General features: G+C 46.3%; 1 pseudogene; it reads left to right on the top strand.

Moving 5' to 3' along the window:
* Nucleotides 1-8,029: 8,029 nt before the first annotated feature.
* On the top strand, nt 8,030-20,688 carry LOC128825270 (ficolin-1-like; annotated as a pseudogene).

Genomic DNA, 20,688 nt, shown 5'->3' with positions numbered 1-20,688 from the left:
GTTGCTGAACGCGGTTGCAGACTTTGGCACAATGATTGTATTTCTTACAAATATTGCAGCGCTTACCAAAAGCTGGCCAATGTTGAGGTCATTTTTTGTCCCCATCTTGAGCAATCCTTGAAGCTTTCCCTTGCAAACCCTTGTGCTTTGCCTTTTTCATACTTCTCTATGTTGTTTGTTTTGTACTGACTGCCTGCCTACCAGTTTTTTGTCTCTCTTGTCACTCTATCTAGAGTGGCAGTGTCCCGTTTTCCTTCCATTATTTTTATGCCATTGAATGATTTCTGTTGCCTGACACAGTCTTACTGCTTTATCCAAAGTGAGATAAAACGGTTACTCACCTTCTCGTAACTGTTGTTCCTCGAGATGTGTTGCTCGTGTCCATTCCAGTCAGGTGTGTGCGCGCCATGTGCTCAGTTGTCGGAAGGTTTTCCCCTAGCAGCCCCCTTTGGGTCAGCTGTGGGGCCCCCTGGAGTCGCGCCTTCATGGCAGTGAATATAGGTCCCTGCCGACCCACCGCCTCTTCAGTTCCTTCTTGCTGGATACTCCGACAGAGGGGAAGGCGGGCGGGTTTGGAATGGATATGAGCAACACATCTCGAAGAACAACAGTTACGAGAGGGTGAGTAACCGTTTTTTCTTCCTCAAGTGCTTGCTCATGTCGATTCCAATTAGGTGACTCCCAAGCCCTACCTAGGAGGTGGGGTTGGAGCTTGTGGCATCGCCGATTGAGTCACCGCTCTGCCGACCGCTGCATCGTCTCTGGCGTGCTGGGTAATAGCATAATGAGAGGTGAAAGCGTGAACCGAGGACCACGTCACCGCCCTGCAGATCTCCTGGATCGGGACCTGAGCCAGGAATGAGGAGGCCTGTGCTCACGTAGAATGTGCCATTAGAGTAGGGGCTGGAACTTTTGCCAGTTCATAACATACTCAGATACAGGACAGGATCCACCATGAAATTGTCTGTGATGACACCGAAGGCCTTTCATTCTATCCACAACGGCCACAAACAACTGGTTCGACTTACAAAATGGCTTTGTGCGTTCAGTGTAAAAAGCCAGAGCACGCTGAATGTCCAATGAGTGCAACCTTTGCTCCTGAGCATCCGTATGAGGCTTAGGGTAAAAGACGGGTAGAAAAATGCCCTGATTGGCATGGAACTGGGAGCCCACCTTTGGAAGAAAGGCTGGATGAGGCCTAAGTTGCACCTTGTCCTTATAAAAAACGGTGTAAGGAAGTTTGGAGGTTAAGGCTCAGACACTCTCCTTGCTGACGTAATGGCGACTAGGAAAGCCACCTTCCATGATAGGTAGAGCAATGAACAGGTTGCTAGAGGTTCTAAGGGGGCCCCATTAGCCTGGAAAGGACCAGGTTAAGGTCCCACACCAGGATTGGTTGCTTAACCTGCGGGTATAGCCTTTCCATACCTTTCAGGAAGCGACTGACCATCGGGTTGGCAAAGACTGAACGGCCGGCTGCTCCCGGGTGGAAGGCCAAAATGGCAGCCAGATGGTCCTGGAGAGATGATACTGAGAGGCCCTGATGTTTTAAGTGCAGTAGGTAGTCTAAGATGAGCAGTATAGGCACCTGCATCAGGGGAGCATGACCTTGAGAACACCATATTGCAAACCTTTCCCACTTGGCCGGGTAGGTAGCCCTGCTGGAGGGTTTCCTGCTGCCCAGCAGGACCTCCTTGACGGGCTCTGAGCACGTCAGCTCCATCGGGTTTAGCCATGAAGCTTCCAAGCAATGAGGTGAAGAGACTCGAGGTTGGGGTGATGAAGATGGTTGTGATCTTGGGTGATCAGGTCCAGAAGCAGGGGCAACGAGATTGGAGCGTCCACCGCCAGCTCCAGGAGTGTGGTATACCAGTGCTGGTGAGGCCATGCCGGTGCTATCAGTATGACGGTAGCCTTGTCCCTGTGGATCTTGAGCAGAACCTTGTGGATGAGTGGAATCGGTGGGAATGCATACAACCGATGGTCCGTCCAGGGGAGGAGGAACACGTCCGCAAGGGAGTCTGGACTGTGATTCTGGAAGGAACAGAACTAGGGGCATTTTCTGTTGCTCTTTTTGGTGAACAGGTCAATTTGGGGAACTCCCAGGGCCGGTTCAAGGAAGTTTCGCTCCCTAGGTGAAACTTCCACCTTGCGCCCCCGCCCCCCCCACCCGCATCAGCTTCCCCCCCCGGGGAGCCGTGCGGCAGCTCCCCACCCCGGCTCACCTCTGCTCCGCCTCCTCCCCGAGCACGCCGCCCCCGCTCTAATTTTCCTCCCCTCCCAGGCTTGCGGCGCCAAACAGCTGATTGGCGTCGCAAGCCTGGGAGGCGGGAGAAGTGGAGCGGCCGCTGCACTGGGAGAGGGAGTCTGAGCTGCACGTGTCAGCGCACTGCTGGCAGCCCAGCCCATGAACGCTGTAAAAAAAAATTGGGGGCACCGCTTTTTGGCGCCCCCAAATCTTGGCGCCTTAGGCAACCGCCTAGTTTACTTTAATGGTAGCACCGGCCCTGGGAACTCCCCACCTTTGGAAAAAGCTGTGCACCACGTCTGGCCGGATAGACCGCTTGTGATTGTGGAAGGATCTGCTGAGATAGTCTGCCAACTTGTTCTGGGAACCTGGGAGGTAGGATGCTTCTAGGTGAATACAGTGGGCTATGCAGAAGTTCCTCAATTTGAGGATCAGAGGGGTATCCGTGTTAGTCTGGATCTGTAAAAAGTGACAGAGTCCTGGGGCACCTTATAGACTAACAGACGTATTGGAGCATAAGCTTTTGTGGGTGAATACCCGCTTCGTCAGAGGCATGTGGGTCAGACGCAGTTTGAGGGTTTCCCGACATAGGGGAGAGGAACAAGCTCCACCCTGCTTGTTTATATAAAACATTGCAGTTGTGTTGTCTGTCATCACCTCTGCACATTTCCCTTGCAAGTGGGCCTGGAAGATCTGGCATGCCAAGTGGACCATTCTTAGCTCCTTGATGTTGATATGGAGTGAGAGCTCATCTTGTGACCAGAGACCTTGGGTCTGAAGGTCTCCCAGGTGAGCACTCCATCCCAATGCTGATGCATCTGTCACCAGGGATAGGGAGGGCTGGGGCTCCTGCACATACTGTCTGTTGGCTGAGCCACCAGTCGAACGACTCGAGAACTGGCGCCGGGAGGGTGATCACCTTGTCCAGACTGTCACGCCCTGACTGATAGTCTGATGCCAGCCAGGCCTAGGGAAGCCTGAGTCTCTGCCTCGCATGCTGTGCCACATATGTACAGGCTGCCATGCGGCTGAGGTGCTTCAAGCAGTTCCTTGCTGTGGTGGAGGGATACCGCTTGAAGCTTTGTATGATGTCTGTCATTGTCCGAAACCAAGACTCCGGCAGGGATGTCCTGGGCTGACCTGAGTCCAATACTGCTTCGATAAACTCTATTCTCTGCGTAGGGGATAGAGTTGATTTGTGCTTGTTGAGAAGGAGACCCAGCCGTCGAAGGTGGATCTTAAAAGCTGACCTGGGGCTCCACTTGCTCGCTGGATCGTCCCCGGAGTAGCCAGTCGTCAAGGTATGTGAATACCTGCACCCGCCTCCATTGTAGGAAGGCGGCTACGACTGCCAGGCATTTGGTAAACGCTCGAGGGGCCGCTGACAGACCAAAGGGGAGGACCGTAAATTGGAAATGGTTGTGGTTGACCACAAACCTGAGAAAACGCCTGTGAGCTGGAATTATAGCTATGTGGAAGTACGCGTCCTTGAGGTTGAGGGCGGAGTACCAGTCTCCCGGATCCAGAGATGGAATGATTGCGTTTAGAGAGGCCATGTGGAACCTCAACGTTTTTATGAGTCTGTTGAGGCCTCGCAGATCGAGGATGGGTCTGAGACCCCCTTTGGCTTTGGGGATTAGGAAGTAACGGGAATAGAACCCTTTGCCCCACAGCTCCTGAGAAACCTCCTCCACTGCTCCCACTGCGAGGAGCGTTTGGATCTCCTGCATGAGGAGATGCTCATGAGAAGACACCCTGAAGAGGCATGGGCAAGAGGGGTGGGAAGGAGGGGAGGAGCAGAATTGGAGAGCATATCCCACTTCTACTGTGCAAAGGACCTAGCGGTCTGAAGTTATCTGGGACCACGCACGGTAAAAGTGGGACAGAAGATTCAGAAAACAGGGAGAAGGATCCGATAATGAAACTGGTGCTTTGCCCCCGGGCGCACCTTCGAAAGGCCTGCTTAGAGCCTGACGACTGCCTCACCAAGTGCTGGCCTTGGCTGGGTGGAGGATGGAGAAGCTTATGCCATTCCTGCCCCACTTCCTTGAGAAGTCCTGCCTGGGCCGGGGAGGGTAGAAGCTCTGTGGAGGCTGAGGTTTTAAAATGTTTTCGCTGGGTTGCGGGGTATGTAGGCCCAGTGACTTTAATGTAGCCTGCAAATCTTCTAGGGTGTGAAGCCTGGAGTCTGGTTGCTCCACAAAAAGGCCCGTGCCATCAAAAGGCAGGTCCTGAATTGTTTGTTGTACTTCAGGAGGAAAGCCGGATGCTTGGCGCCATGAACTCCTCCTTGTGGATATGCCTGAGGACAAGGTTCACGCAGCTGAGTCCGCAGCATCCAGTGAGGCCTGTAAAGAGGTCAATGCCACTGCCTTGCCCTTGTCCACTCTGGCCCCAAACTCTGCCTTGGATTCAGGTGGAACCAACTCCTTGAATTTCAACATGGAGTTCCATGAGTTGAAATGTATCTGCTCAGGATTGCCAAAGGGTGGGACGGTCCATGGCTGGTCCATTGCCTGTTGGTTGGTAATCCTGAGCTGGAGCCCTCCAGTCGAGTAAACCTTCCAGACATTGGAGTCGGCCCTTGCTGCCCCGCCGCTCTTTCATTCACTGCATCCACAACAAGCGAACAGGGCTGCGAGTGAGTAAATAACTACTCGCACCCCTTAGAGGGGACGAAATACTTCCTCTCCAACTCTTTCTGTGTAGGGAGAATGGAGGGAGGGGTTTGCTACAGGGTTTTTGTAGTGTCCTGAATAGTCTTGTTGATGGGCAAAGCCACCCAAGACAGCCCCTCCGGGGTTAGAATGTCGGGTCTTATAACTCGACTGCCTCTTCAGCCTGCAGCCCCATATTGTGAGCTACCCTATGCAGAAGGCCCTGGTGTACTCTACTATCAATAGGGGGTGGCCCAGGGGAGGAAGACACCACCACTGATCTGTCCGGAGAGGACGGCAATGAGGTTAGAGGAGGCACCGGACTCTCCTGGCCCTCTGGACTTGTCCTGCTCAGTGCCATGCTCCTTGGTGCTGGTGGTAGGCCCAGGATCTGGACGTGGCTCCGCGCCGTGCACTGATGCTATTTCGGAGCCCCAAGGGGTGGGACGGTCCATGGCTGGTGGAGGTGTCCGTGCTTCTGACACCACCGAGTGGGACCCCCTGGAGTGCGTGCCCTGGGCTTGGTGGTAGGCCCACGGAGTCCAGAATGGCCATTGCTCGGGCCCTTGCCTCTGCACTTGCCATGGCACAATCCTTACGTCCTGTCTATATCTGCAGCGGTCTGATCGGTGCTGGCTGCACCTTGAGTAATAGGCCTCCGCCTCAGAGTCCAATGATCAGGATCTTGAGTGCGAAGACCATGGTGGTGCTGCGGGGAAGATGCTGTAGAGCGGTGCCGCAGTGGTGGTCCCGGGGACCGGTGCCGGGCGGACAGTTCTGGAGACCGGTGCCGTGGAGAGAAGTGCCGCGGAGATAGTGACAGGCGCCTCATCATTGCAGGCTTGCCTCTGGACGGTGCCGCGCCCCCGAGGTCTATCCCGACTGATGGGGGACTGCGGAGCTGTCATGGCAATCAAGTCCCTTGCCGCCTCGAAAGTGTCCGGGATGGAAGAGAGCTCTAGCTCCTCCACCTGGCACGCTCAGTGAGGACAGCCCAACAGCACCGGACTCGACAGTCCCCTTGCAGGACCGAAGTCGACAGTGCTGGCTCCTGTGAAATCAGCACCAGGTGCTCCTGCGCAGGACGCACCCCAGTGGCACTGTCTGACCCTGCCGCTCTTGGTGCAGGCGAGCGCCCTCTGTCCACCTTCTTGTACCGCTCATGCGGCACTGGGGAGCGCAAGCAGTGCCGTGCTGCCTCTGCGAGCTTCGGCGCCAGGAAGTGTCTGGTCATAGAGACCCTCAGCACCGAGTCCTTCCTTGGCACCGTTTCTTGCACGGAGGCTGGAGCGCTCCGCACAGAGGTGCTCGGTGCTGGATCCAGTTGGCCCGGAGCCAGCTGGGGACGGAGGGCTGCTTCCATCAGGATGTGCTTCAACCTGAAGTCCCTTCTTTCTTAGTCCTCAGGTGGAGCTCTTTACAAATCTTGCATCAATCTGCTTAGTAGCCTCCCCCCCTAGACACTTGAGACGAGTCGTGGGGCTCGCTCGTTGGCATGGGCTTGTGGCAGGTTCTGCAGAGTTTGAACCCTTGGGATCGAGGCATGTCCCAGACCTCAGAAGAGACAAATCAGAGAGGAGAACCCCCCACTAGCTAACAAGCTAACTAAACTAACTTACTAACTAAATAACTGTTTACAGAGAGCTAAGTACAAATACTAGGGGAAGCACTAGCTAAGCCAAGCGACCACAGCTCCAGCGACCATCACTGGCAGTAAGAAGGAACTGAAGAGGTGGCAGGTTAGTAGGGGCATATATTCACCGCCATGAAGGCGCCACTTCAGGGGGCTCCACAGCCGATGCGATGAGGGAAAAACCTTCCGAAGACTGTGCCCACGGCGCGTACACACCTAATTGGAATCAAAATGAGCAATCACTCAAAGAAGAACCATATCTTTCAATAGTCTCTTTTGCAGCTTTGGGTCTCTGATTCCAATTACAGACCACAATACCACATTGTAAAGAGAGGAAATATCCTTTGCACACAGACAGACAGCATTTGCCTTCTTGCTGTACAAACTGGAATCATGCAAACACACATTCACCTAAAGAAAAGAACCTCGGCAGTGATCTGCCATCAGGAGCGTCCGTCGTGCAGCAGTCACTGAAAAATCACATGTACATATAGAAAAATACAGCAGTGGTATATCAGCAGATATGGCCTGGGCATGCATCATTCTTATTTATCATGTCTATGACACAGGCACACAGAGCACTGCAAAAATCAGGATAATAATTCTTTTTTCCCACCCTTCATTTGTCTTGGCTATTTAGATTATAAGGTGTTTGGGGCAGACACATTCAGACTGGAAATAAGTTGTAAATATTTAATGGTGTGTGTGATTGACCACTGGAGCAATTTCCCAAGGATTGTGGTGGATTCTCTATCACTGACCATTTTAAAATCTAGATTGGATGTTTTTCTAAAAGTTCTGCCCTGGGAATTATGTTGGGGAAGTTCTGTGGCCTGTGTTATACAGGAGGTTAGACAAGATGATCACAATGGTCACTTCTGGTCTTGGAACCTATCCCACTATTACTGTCTCCTACTACGGGTTTGCCCAGCACTCAGCACAGTGGGGTCCTATCTGACACGAGGCCTCCTGTGGCTACTGTCATACAAATAATCATAAGAGCAGTTGGCCAGTAAATTCACCCAATCCTGCTCTCCTTGTTCACCCAAAGGTTCCCACTGAAGCCAACAGGGGGCTTTGAAGGGATGGAGAAAATCATCTTGGCTTCATCATTTGGCACCCTGTTTTAATACTTCAGAAGACACATTCACATGACTTAACTTTGTGAGCAAAGATTCAGGCTGGCTCCATTCAATAATCATCATTGCACGATACTGCGTTTGCTGTGCGGGGGAAGCAACGGCTGCTAGTCCAGTACTGAACATGTCCTATCAGACCATTTAATCAGCTACAGTTGTGACCGCCGCAGCATAAACATCTCTGTGGAAACTGCTGGAATGTGGAGAGTGGGAAGGAGGTGCTGAGATGCCGGAGGCAGAGAGTTTTATTTGCTCTGGGCTCTCTCGTTATTGCATATAAAAGGCTTACAGGGACTGACCTACTAAAGTGGAGGAGAAGGTGGTGAGAAGACAAGTGGAGCTGCCGTTGTAGAGACCAGCACTAGCCATGGGAAGAGCTGCCCAGAAAACCCTCCTCTCTTTACTCTGTCTAGCAGCAGCGGTTTGTCAGGCTCAGGACACCTGCCCAGGTGAGTGAAAGACAATCCTGTTCCCAACAGCGTTTCATACTGTGGTTCTTGCCCACCTGGAGCCTGGGGAACTGGGAACTGTTCAGGAATGTTTGTTGTCCTACATGCCTAGAAAGTGCTTTGCCTGCTCATGGTGCTTTTTAAATAATAAAAAGAACAGCTTCTTTGTACAAAATTCCTTTGTAGAAATTACTCTATTTTGCAGAAGTGCCCATCACAGACTAGAGGTGTTCAAAAAAAGGACACAGTTTTTGCAGATAATGTTGTGAAATTGTTGCCTCTTGTCTTCATTGAGATTCTTCGAAATTTGACTTGACCTCCTCTCCCTCATTCTCATTTACTGTCTTCTAACCTCTCTATGCTGCTGCTGGAATCTCTCCGTCTAAAGCTCCCATCTCCTTTGCATATTGGGGCCAAAGCATTTCCAATCTGGCGACTGACTGACCCACACAGGCAGATGACCTAAATTCTGGAAAATAAAATCTCAATCTTCAAAGCTCAGAGTGAGCCTATGATTTCAGATCCCTCTGCTTTTTAAAATTCACGTTTACCAGATTAAGATGATTATTTGTAAAATCGCAACTGTTGTGTATCTATCACCACAAATCCACTATACAACTCTTTCCACGTCAGCACATTCATTTCTGCGCTTTGGGTTGAGAATCCAGCAGCATTTGAAGGTTTATTTTAGTTCATCATGAAATCGTGGGATCCTTATGCAAGATTTAGTCAAATTTGTGCAGACATCATTCAGGCAAATGGGTCATTTCCTAAATAAGGATTGAATACAGGTTTTGCCATCTTATGCATAAATTAATGTATTATTTCAGAGCAGTATTGCTTTCTCATTTCATCTCCTTACATTCATGATCATTTTGAAAATCATTTGCTATGTACAATTTATGCCCAAATGTTCCATATATGGAGGCAGAGTTCCTGTGTCACAGGTAATATTAACCATGTCCACCCACGTTTTGTTCACCTCAAAAATTTCCACATCAATAGAGCTCAATGGAGTTGACAGGTGTGTCCCTATTTTTCTCCACTGATGTCCCTATAAAAATTTTTAAATCTCACAATCTGTCTAATATAGAGAGGGAACTGTTAGGTTAAAAACATATTTAGTTCTTTAAAATGTATTACCTGAGCTTCTAAGAGCAACTATTTTTAAAATTATTTTACTTTTGCACAATTTCTTCACTGAATGGCAGCTGTTTTTCTCCTCTGCATTTCATTCCGCTTTTCTTTCTCTTTAGTTAATTTCGTTAAAAGATTCTCATGAACTGAGACAAGCTGCAAAGGTCGGGTTGCAAACACTGCAGAGGGATGTGTACATCAAAATGAACTCTGAAGTGATTTCTTTTAAATACAAATATTTAATAACTTTTGTTTTCACAATAACTTAAAACAAAGACTAATTGTAATAACCCCCAACTTTTCATATGAGGGCATTGTCTCTGAAATGCATAAAACTGAAGAAAATGTTGGATTTATCACTAATAGAGAAAAGAAAACCAAGGAACTATCTAGGCTTTTGTTTGCTGGGTATATCCCTCTGGATCTCTGCAGAATGGTTCAGATCCTGAGAATCCAACAGTCATTGATTATGGATCATTTCTTTCCCCAGAGGTGAGCTTAGTGGGTTTCAACAGTACCGATAGACTCTCCATTCTCCAAGGCTGCCCTGGAATTCCAGGTGTCACAGGGCCCAGAGGAGACCCAGGAAATGCAGGAATGCGAGGTACGTTCCCAGACACTGAACGGTAATCAGGGATGGCTGGTGCTGATGTAAATGGGAATTACTTTTGTAATATGCTCAGACTTTGGAGATTCCCCTCAACATTGATATGAGGAAACTCACATGGCATCTTCCATATCCTGTGGCAAGTGATTGGAGCTTCAGAATAACCAAGCTCTGAAATATTGTCCATTCCCTTTGGGTTGTCAGATTGGCAACCAAGTCCTGGTTCTTTCCCCATCTCTGTCACTGGCTCGCTGTGTGACCTTAGTCAAATCACTCTCTTGGAGCCTCAGTTTTCTTCTCTGTATAATGGCTATAATGGTCCTTTACCTCCCAGAGATTATCTGAGGCACATTTCATTGATCTGTGTAAAGTGCTTTGAGAAGTTTGGATGAGAGGGGCTAGAGAAGAGTAAATCATGATTATAATCATGAGCCATGACATTTTTAATGGTAGCATGTATAAAATGGTTGTTTACCAGCTTTGGTTCTCACCTGGCAGCAAGAGGTGCTTGTCCCTTTGACTTCAATGGGCCTCCATGCAAGAGTCCATGCTAGGGGATCCTGATGTGAGATCAGGGAGTCAGCGAGCCAGATGCAGATACATTATTTGAATTTTGAATTTGGGTGGGGATTATGTACTCAGTATTTACGCTACCTTATAAACTATTCAGTCAGTTTTCTGTGTTTGCAGGACAACGGGGACCTCAGGGGATCCCTGGAAAGGCGGGGAAAGCTGGCCCAAAAGGTAACGTAACAAAGGGCAGAGAACTGTGTTTTCCTACAGGTGACCTAAGAATAGGAAATATGTTTTTAATCAAATATCAATTAGAGCTAGTTATAAAACACCAAATCCTATAATATCTGGGCTTGAAAAGCCACCATAACTTCCCTTCACTCTATATTTGATAAGAAAGGGTTTATTATTGCAACAGAACTTCAGTTCTGATCCACTGTCAAGATCTCGGTATCTCTGATCAGTCTTTCCTATCTTATTTTTTGTTCAATCAGGAGAAAGAGGTCCTGCTGGCCCCACTGGACAGAAAGGTGAGAGACCTCAGATGATTTTTCTCGCTGCAGAGCAGGGCACTTTTTGGTGCTATTCATGGTGGTAAAGGAATTGGGAGCAACAATCCTCCCCCCCGTTTCATTGTACAATTTTTCCTTCCTGCTTCTTGCCAAAAAAGCTGAAATGAAATTGGTTCCAGTTAAACAAGAAGTGTCCCGTTTTTGTTTAATAGCCAAATGACAAAACAAAATGTTGTTCTGAAATGAGGAGTTGGAACATTTCTAAATTGTGAATAAAATATTAGCTGGAAAAATTTCACCCAGCTCTAATTATAATGTCTGATATGTCATGAGGTCCTATGCAGCCACAGGAAATAGATTTCAACTGCAGTGTAGACGTAGCCTAAGCCTATTTCATTTCAGCCAATGCAGAAGACAAGATAAGATAAATGCAGTACTACCAACCCCAAATCTTTGAAAATTTTAAATCAGGTTAATCAAAATCAGGAGACTAGTTTTAGAATCATGAGATTATGTAAAAATAATAGATTTGGTGTACTTTTTATTTGCCTTTTTGAGTATTTAGGGTGCACTGGGGTCACATTTTTGAAGCTTTCACCATAGCTTTGATGGTTAGAGACTTACCTTTTTTTTGAGGCTGATGGTTGTAATTATGTCATATCCACTTGACCCCAGAAGCTTGGGCTTTAAGGAAAACAGTAATTATCATGAGACTCATGACAAAATAATGAGAGTTGGCAACATACTTAAGTCCCACAAAACGCCAACTTCAACAGATTGTGCAGAGTTTAGGTGGTGCATAGGATTTGATCTAGCCCCGCCACACAATTTAAACACAAGTGATTGTTGTAGTGAGATGTTGAATTATGTAGGTGACCTCTATGCAAAACAAGGATTTTATTCTGAGTTCTTTTTTTAGGAGATAAAGGAGCCCTGGGAGCTACGGGAGCCCCTGGAACAGCTGGTGAGAACCTCTGCACTTTCCTTTGTACTGAGTACATCATTTCAGTTTTATTTTTGCAGCAATTAAGTAGCTTAAAAAACTTGCTTCTTGAACAGTTACCGTGTCCACAATATCTATATTAATCCTCCTGTAAGAAATAGCCCCACCTACAAAAACAGGTGGCCATCCATGTGTTGTAATGTCCAGAACAACACTAGCCAGATGACCTTTGGTATGAGAGAAAATAGTAGAAATGTAAGTGAAATCCGTAGATCTGGATGTGTATCCTAGAGAAGGCTTCTTTCTCCGACCCCTCCTTATATTTCATACATACTGGGAGTGGGGAGTATGAATCACAAGAAATGGACCTATTTATATGTCCTGTTAGAGGAATGACCCTTTTTCTACTAGTACTTTATTTAACTAATATTCTCCCACTGTCACTTGGATTTTTATTTTTTTAATAGAGTCAAATTCACAGCTAGTGTAAGCATATGCAACTCCCCTGACTTGGTGGGCATTCTAGTTACTGACCAGCAATTAATTTCATCTATGAAGGACCAGTTCTTAGCCCTGGAAGTAGGAGCCTCATGAGAGGGTTACAAAATAGTGTTGGCTACATAATGAGAGCCGTCTCAATGGTTCAAGCTGGAAAGCTCAGATCAGAGATGTGTGTGAATCCATTAGCATTTGGTTTTTCACAATTAAAAGCCTGTCTAGAGCAGTTTCAATTTAACTAATACTTTGCTATCCCAGCTGCTATCCCAGTTGGCCAATTACATAGGTTAAACAATAGTAAAACATTTTCTGGTTCCATTTCACTTTCTATTGTGTTTCTTTTCATGACCAGTGGAGGAAGACCTGGAAGACATACAGTGTAAGAAAGGTGAGAGTTTCTTATGACCACTAAATGTCATCTCATTCTATCCAGAGACCCAAACATGAAAACCCATTAGAGATAGACAAATTGCAAAAAAAGACATCTGTGATTTACCCCATTTGCTGTTCTCAAACTATCCGCAAAGAGACTTTGATCTTTTAAAATGAAGGTGTTTGCTGTTAGCAATTGGCAGGTGAATCTTTCTCTTTCAGCCGATGGGTTTGCTTGGAAACTGTTTGATGTGAGTATTCCTGTGAGTATCTGATATTTTTTCGGGGTGAGTGCTCACCCAAGTCACATAATGACTGGAAGCCCTTCTGACTCACAGAGAGATTTCAAAATGGTGAATAGGAACTTGCAGTACAAATCTTCGTGCACATTTCAGTTTCCATGAGTTTCCAAGATGGTTTGAGCCAATCCTCTGTTCAGGTTGAGCTGGTCTCACACAGAACACAGGGGGTTGGGCAGGTGGTTGTCTTTTTCTCTTGCAAACAAACCACACTGGCACATTGGAGTCTAAATAATTTGGTTTGCTAACTACAGAAAGCATGAAAAGCCTAGATGGGTACAGCTGTTGCTGTGGTAGGTTTCCAAAGACAGAACACAGAGGGACCACAAACTATTTAAAGGGATACTACCCAATTCCCAAACACTGCAGTGGGGCTCAAAGATGGTTTTCTAGTCACCTGATTCTGCAATTGATTTGCCCCTCAGTGCAACATAAAGCAGCCTATGAATCTCTGCTCCAAGGAGAGTTATACAACCAGTTTACATATTTCAATTCCTCTTTCAACCAGGAGCAAAGAACTGCAAGGAGCTGTTAGCTAAAGGGAAAATCATGAGCGGCTGGTACACCATCTACCCCAGTGACTGTAACGCCATGACCGTGCTGTGTGACATGGACACAGATGGTGGAGGATGGATTGTAAGAACCGAGCATAATGAAGCTCATTGGACATTTTTTCTTGAAAAACAAACAGTTTTCTGTCCCCAAAATGGGAGGTGGCTCTTACGCAGTGGGTTGTAGCTAGGAGAAAAGCAAGAGGACAGAAGCTCTGAAGCTGTTAGCTCACCATGGTTAGCTGAAATAAAAAACACAGACACTTCCTGAGCCCTTCTAATCCTCCCTAATCCTTGGTTGTGGAGATAACTTGGTTGTGAACACAATGGGTTTCATGGAGGGAACCCAGATCTTTAGAATCTAAAAGTCCCAGTCTCAGGGGACATTTGTCACTGGTCTGACATGGTTAACCAGGTTTCCCTTCTCCTGGCTATTCTCTGCCCGGCTCTCACAGCCTCCTCAATAGCTGCCCAGACTCTGGAACCAGAATTCCTTCTTCCTTCCCCTTGTGTCACAGGCCTGGTGCCTCAGCTGCTCTGTCACTCAGGCAGCCCCTGAGTGTGAGAGGAGAGAGCGTTCGAGGGAGCTGAGGAGATGAGGGGTTTGAACCCTGTACGTACCTCACATTTAAACCTTCCAATTTATTATTCTGCTTATTTATATCCCAGTCATGCCTAGAGAATCTGATGAAGATCAGGGTCCCATTGCGCTGGGTGCTGAACACACACACTGAGAGACAGCCCCTGTCCTTTACAGCTCACACTCTTCATAGACAAGGCAGACAAAGGGCCACACGGAAAGCAGAGGGGATGTGACTTGCCCAAGTGGCAGAACTGGGTATAGAACCCAGGCCTCCTGATTTCCAGTCCAGTGCTGTAGATTTTGGACCATTTGATCCTTTAATCGAGTGCTGTTGCTGCCAAGATTTAATACGATCCTGTGGGACAAGCCTCCATCTGCGATACTCACCTGAGGCTGAAATAGATCTGACCACGTTTAATCTCATCCAGTGATTTACAGTCTCAGAGTTTCTGGCCTCCTCCTCTATGTAGGATGGAAATCAATGTGGGATTTCCCAGCTAAGAACCTCCTGTTTCCCTGCAGGTGTTCCAGAGACGGGTGGATGGCTCTGTGGATTTTTACCGTGACTGGAATTCGTACAAAAGAGGTTTTGGGAGCCGGCTGTCAGAATTCTGGCTGGGGAACGACAATATCCATCTGTTATCATTCCTTGGTAAAGACATCACTGATGCATTCTTTTCCTTACAACAACCTTCCCCACCAAGCTTTGTTCCCACACTTTAGCCATAGATACAGGGTATAGAGTTGTACTATCGGTAGAGGTAACACTTCAGCTCCAGACACCCCTTCCTGTTCCTTACAGCCCAGCCCTGCCACACAAAGCTATTGAAACCAATAATGCTGTGGTAGCTGGGCTGGCTCCAGTCATGATTCATGGAGCAGTATTTGGTCCTCTGGTGGTTCACCCACAGTACAGCAATAAGGGATGCTACAGCCTGGATGAGGTCATAGATTCTGAACTACCGTAGCAGAGCATAACACAGAGCAGGTTTTTAATAGAGAGGTTTGGTTGGTGGATGGAAATTGAATTGATAAAGGGCGATATGAAGATATTGGCTTGATGCAAGAATCAGCGAGTGAGATTCTATGATGTGTGTAATGCAGGCAGTCAAACTGGGTGGTTATAATGTTCCCAACATAATGGGGCCTGATTTGTGTTTGGGGCCTTCTAGAGGCTCCTGAAAAAAAATAAACATTAATAGTAATAAATGCTAATGGAAGGTGCTGAACATTTTGCTTTCAAATTGTTTTCTAAAGGTCCCAATGAGCTTCGCGTCGATCTCAGAGATTTTGACAACAACCATGAATTTGCTACCTTCTCGTCATTCAAAGTTGCAGGAGAGACTGAGAAATACACGCTGATCGTTGGACCTTTTGTTACTGGCACTGCAGGTAGGTTCTGATCTCATCCTTTACCCTTTGTGGCAGATGGAAAAATGGAAAGCAAAAGTGATGCAGAATATTCTATGGCAGAAGCAAAAGGCGAGGCAATCGGTGGGAGTGATGTCTGTCAGGAAACATCAGTTATTCTCCTGGTGAACTATTAAAGGAGAAACACAAGGTTTAGTGAAAACAAAACATACAGTATAATATGGATATCCAGCCTAGTGAAGGACTGAAATCAGAGTGATGAACAGAGGTAGGCACAGCTACTGCTGGTTGCTTTCCTAAATTAGATCTTAATGCCTCATAGAAATATCTGGATTAAACTAAGTAGGCACACCAGGATTGGTACAAGTCATTGGGTGGTTAGATATGCCCCATTTTATGCAAACTATACATCCAGACCCCCGCAGACCAGAAAGAGAAATATGTTGTGCCATGCAGAGTCCTCTACACATCACTGCAGGATTGCTTAGGCACACCCACAAGCCAAGTAGGGAGAAAGCCTTTTAACTCGGTTTAAAAGGGGCAGGGGACAAAAGCCAACAGCTAAGCGTAAAAAAGGGGCCACCTTAACAGAGGGCTAGATTTTGTGGGGGAGGTGACATGAAGGGTCAGTGGAGGAAGAAGAGAGTAACCAGTAGAGGCATATACTCAAAATCTCAGATACCTCTACATAAATGCAAGGCGGATGGGGAATAAACAGGAAGAACTGGAAGGATTAGTACAATAGGATTAGTACAATAGTAAATTTACTACGTAAGTGGCATCACAGAAACTTGATGGGATGAGTCTCATTAGTGGAATATTGGTATAGTGGGGTACAGCTTGTTTAGGAGGGACAGGCAAGGTAAAAAGGGAGGAGGCATTGAATTATACAACAAGAATATATACACTTGTTCTCTGCTCCAGGAGGAGGCGCGAGGCAGACCAACTGACAGTCTCTGGGTAAAGAAAAAATGGATAATAAATAGAAGTGATCTCTTGGTATGGGTGTACTATAGTAATGAGGGACTTTAACTACCCAGACGTTTGTTGAAAAAGTAATACATTAAAACACAAAACATCTGATAAGCCCTTGGAATGTATTGGGGACACCATTTTGTGGAGGAAGTACCCAGGGGGACCAGCCATTTTAGACTTAATTCTAACCAACAAAGAGGAATTGGGAGCAGAAGACAATTTGGGTGAAAGTGATCATGAAATCACAGATTTCTTTATTCTAAGGAAAGGAAGGAGTGGAAACATGGACAAAGTGCCAAGGAGAAGTACAAAAGAGTAGCATACCCATGTAGGGACAAAATCAAAAAGATTAAGGCACAAAATAAGTTACACCTAGGAAGGAACAGAAAAATCCATAAGAAGGGGTTCTTTACATGTATTAGCAGCAAGCGAAAGATGAAAGAAAGTGTAGTTCCTTACTTAACAGGAATGGAGAGCTAACTGATGACATCAAGAAGGCTGAGGTGTTTCATGGCTAGTGTGTTTCAATCTTCACTAAAAAGGTGACCGGTGATGACATACGCAACACACTATTAACAACAAGGGGGACGGAATGCAAGCCCAAATAGTGTGGGGAAAAGTTAAATAATATTTAGATAAGTTAGATGTATTCAAGTCAGGAGGGCCTGGCAAAACTCATCCTAAGGGACTAAAAGAACTAGCTGAAACAATCTCAGAACCATTAATAATTATCCGGAGAACTCCTAGAGGATGGGTGAGGTCCCAGAGCACTGGAGAAGGGAAAACATAGTACCTATCTTTATAAAGGGGAAAAAATGGGACCCGGGAACTGTAGGCCAGTCAGCCTAACTTTGATATCTGGAAAAATACTCACTCAAATTATTAAACAATCAATTTGTAAACATCTGGAGGACAATAGGATTAATTAGCAATATCCACCATGGAGTTCTCATGAACAAATCATGTCAAACCAAACTAATTTCCTTCTTTGACAGGGTTATTGGCTTAGTGGATAAGGGGAAAGCAGTAGACATGATATATTTTGATTTTAGTAAGGCTTTTGACAAAATCCCACATGGCATTCTCAATAAGCAAACTAGGGAAATGCAGTCTGGGTGCAATTGCTATAGGGCAGGTGCACAACTGGTGGAAAGACTGTGCTCAAAGTGTAGTCATCAATGGTAAGCTGGGAGGGTGTATCTAATGGAGTTCTGCAGGGGTCAGTCCTGAGTCCCATAGTAGTCAATATTTTCCTTAATGAGTTGGATAATTGAGTGGAACATATGCTTATAAAATCTGCAGATGGCACCAAACTGGGAGGGGTTGTGAGCACTTTGGAGGACAGGATTAGCATGCAAAATAACCTTGGCAAACTGGAGAATTGGTCTGAATTCAACAAGATGAAATCCAGTAAAGACAAAGGCAAAGTGATTTACTTAAGGAAGACTAATCAAATGCACATCTCCAGAATGGGGAATAACTGGCTTGGTGGTAGTACTGCTGAAAAAGAACTGGGGTTTAGAGCGGATCGCAAATTGAATATGAGTCAACAATGTGATGTAGTTTCACAAATAGCTAATACCGTTCTGGGTGTGTTTACAAGAGTGTGGCATGTAAGAAACAGTAGGTAATTGTCCTGGTCTACTCAGCACGGGTGAGACCTCAGCCAGAGAACAGTGTCCAACACACTTTGGGAAAGATGTGGACAAATTGAAGAGAGTTCAGAGGAGAGCACGAAAAATGATAAAAGGTTTAGAAAACCTGACCTATGAGGAAAAGTTATAAAACTGGTGAGGTGTAGTCTTGAGAAAAGAAGACTTGGGGTGGGAGGTAAATCTGGTAACAGTCTTCAAATATGTTAAGGGCTGTTATACGGAGGATATGATCAATTGTTCTCTATGTTCGCTGAAGGTAGGACAAGAAGTGACCAGATTAATCTGTGATAAGGAGTTCTAGGTTAGATATTAGAATTAAATTTCTAAGTATAAGGGTTGTTAAGCTCTGGAATAGGCTTCCAACAGAGGCTGTGAAATCCGCATCACTGGAAGTTTTAAAGAACAGGTTGGGCAAACACCTGTCAGGGACGGTCTAGATTTACTTGGTGCTGCCTCAGCCCAGGGGGTTGCACTTGATGACTTCTTAAGGTCCCTTCCAGCCCGACATTTCTATGATTCTGTGATCATAGCGAAGGCTCTGCGCTAGGCTATTGGGTTAGGAGCACATTGGGCTCACATTATACCATCACGATAGTGCAAACTGATTTCAAGACACCCAAGGACTGAGCATATATTGACGGCAATGAGTTACTCTGGATTTGTTGTGGTGTAACTGAGATCAGACTATAATTTTTTGGCATCCTTTCATCTAAAAGAGACGGTGGGAATTGCAGCCTATGATGTAGATGGTTTGCAATGTCTCGTGTGCCTGAATAGTCCAATCCCAGATTTGCACGATCTTTGGCAGTTGTTGCAAATGTATCTGTCTTGGTTGGGAGCTGCTTGCTTCCTATGGACTCTTTTCTCTTCAAGCTGTAGGAGCCAGCTTCTGTCATGGACTTTGAAACCCTGATGGAGACGATGGCGCCACTTGTTACGATCACTTGCCAAGATTTCTCATAGGTCACGATTAACTCCAATTCCTTCATATCTCGTTTGCATGAGTCTTTATAGCGAAGCTTGGGACGTCCTGTTGTTCTTGTTCCCTCTGATAGCTCCCCATATAGCGTCCTTGGGTATGTGTCCGTCTTCCAACCTACTCATATGGCCCAGCCAGCGCAGTTATCTTTGCTTGTCATACTTGGTAAATTTGCCCTTTGAAGAACCTCTGCATTGGTGACTTTATCTTGCCATTTGGTGTTGAGTATGCAGCGTAAACAGCATAAGTGGAAACTGTTTAAGCTTTTCTCCTGATGAGCATAAGGTGTCCGTGTTTCCCCACCAGCCATGAGAGTGCTGAGGAAGCAGGTTTGGTACACCAGCATTTTGGTCTTGATGGTCAGCTTTGAGTTGTTCCAGGCTCTTTTAGTTAGTCTGCTGAAGGTGGTGGCAGCCTTTCCAATGGGAACATTTAGTTCTTCATCCAGTGAGAGGTTTGTGGTAACTGTAGAGCGGGGGTTGGCAACCTTTCAGAAGTGGTGTGCCGAGTCTTCATTTATTCAGTCTAATTTAAGGTTTCACATGCCAGTAATACATTTTAACATTTTTAAAAGGTCTCTTTCTACAAGTCTATAATATAACCAAACTATTGTTGTATGTAAAGTAAATAAGGTTTTTAAAATGTTTAAGAAGCTTCAATTAAAATTAAATTAAAATGCAGAGCCTCCCGGACCGGTGGCCAGGACCTGGGCAGTGTGAGTGCCACTGAAAATCAGCTCGCGTGCCGCCTTTGGCACACGTGCTATAAGTTGCCTAGCCCTGCTGTAGAACCTAAATAGCTGAACTTTTTGGACTACTTCTAGCTGGTTGGCATCTTGTGGATCTTGTGGACCCCCCTGTCCTAATACAACCATTTTCTTGATGCTGATGGTGAGAGCAAATGCCTGACAGGTACTTTGAAGGCGGTCCATGAGTTCTTAATAGATCTTCATCGTGGGCTCGGAGGAAAGCATCATCGGCGAATAAAAGATCCCTGATTAGCACCTTTTTGACTTTGGTCTTTGACTTAAGTCATGACAGGTTGAAGAGTTTCCTATCCGATCTTGTGTGGAGATACACTCAGAATATGGCCTGGTGTAAAATGTTCCTCTCTGGAAGTAGAATTGCAGCCTCTCTCCTGATTCCAGGGAGAGTTCTGCTGCCTGGTGAAGGGAGAAATTTAGTAACCCCACTGCAGAACCACCAGGCTGGGCTGTGGGAACTGAACTGTAAAAATGTAATAAATAAACAATAAGAGATTATCTCATCCACCTTGTGACTGTAAAAACATGTAATAAATAAACCCAATTGTTTCCACAGGGGATTCTTTAATCGAACACAACGGCATGATGTTTACAACCCACGACCGCGACAATGACATGTCTCTATCTAACTGTGCTGTAGCCTTTAAAGGGGCCTGGTGGTACCGGGATTGTCATATGTCCAACCTGAACGGATTATACCTGAAAGGAGCCCATGAAAGCTATGCTGATGGGGTGAACTGGAAGTCAGGCAAAGGGCACCAATACTCCTACAAGATGGCAGAGATGAAAATGAGGCCCTTGTAG

The sequence above is a fragment of the Malaclemys terrapin genome, chromosome 17 (genome assembly GCF_027887155.1).
Source record: "Malaclemys terrapin pileata isolate rMalTer1 chromosome 17, rMalTer1.hap1, whole genome shotgun sequence".
Lineage (NCBI taxonomy): Eukaryota > Metazoa > Chordata > Testudines > Emydidae > Malaclemys > Malaclemys terrapin.
This window is presented reverse-complemented; position numbering and strand designations above follow the sequence as displayed.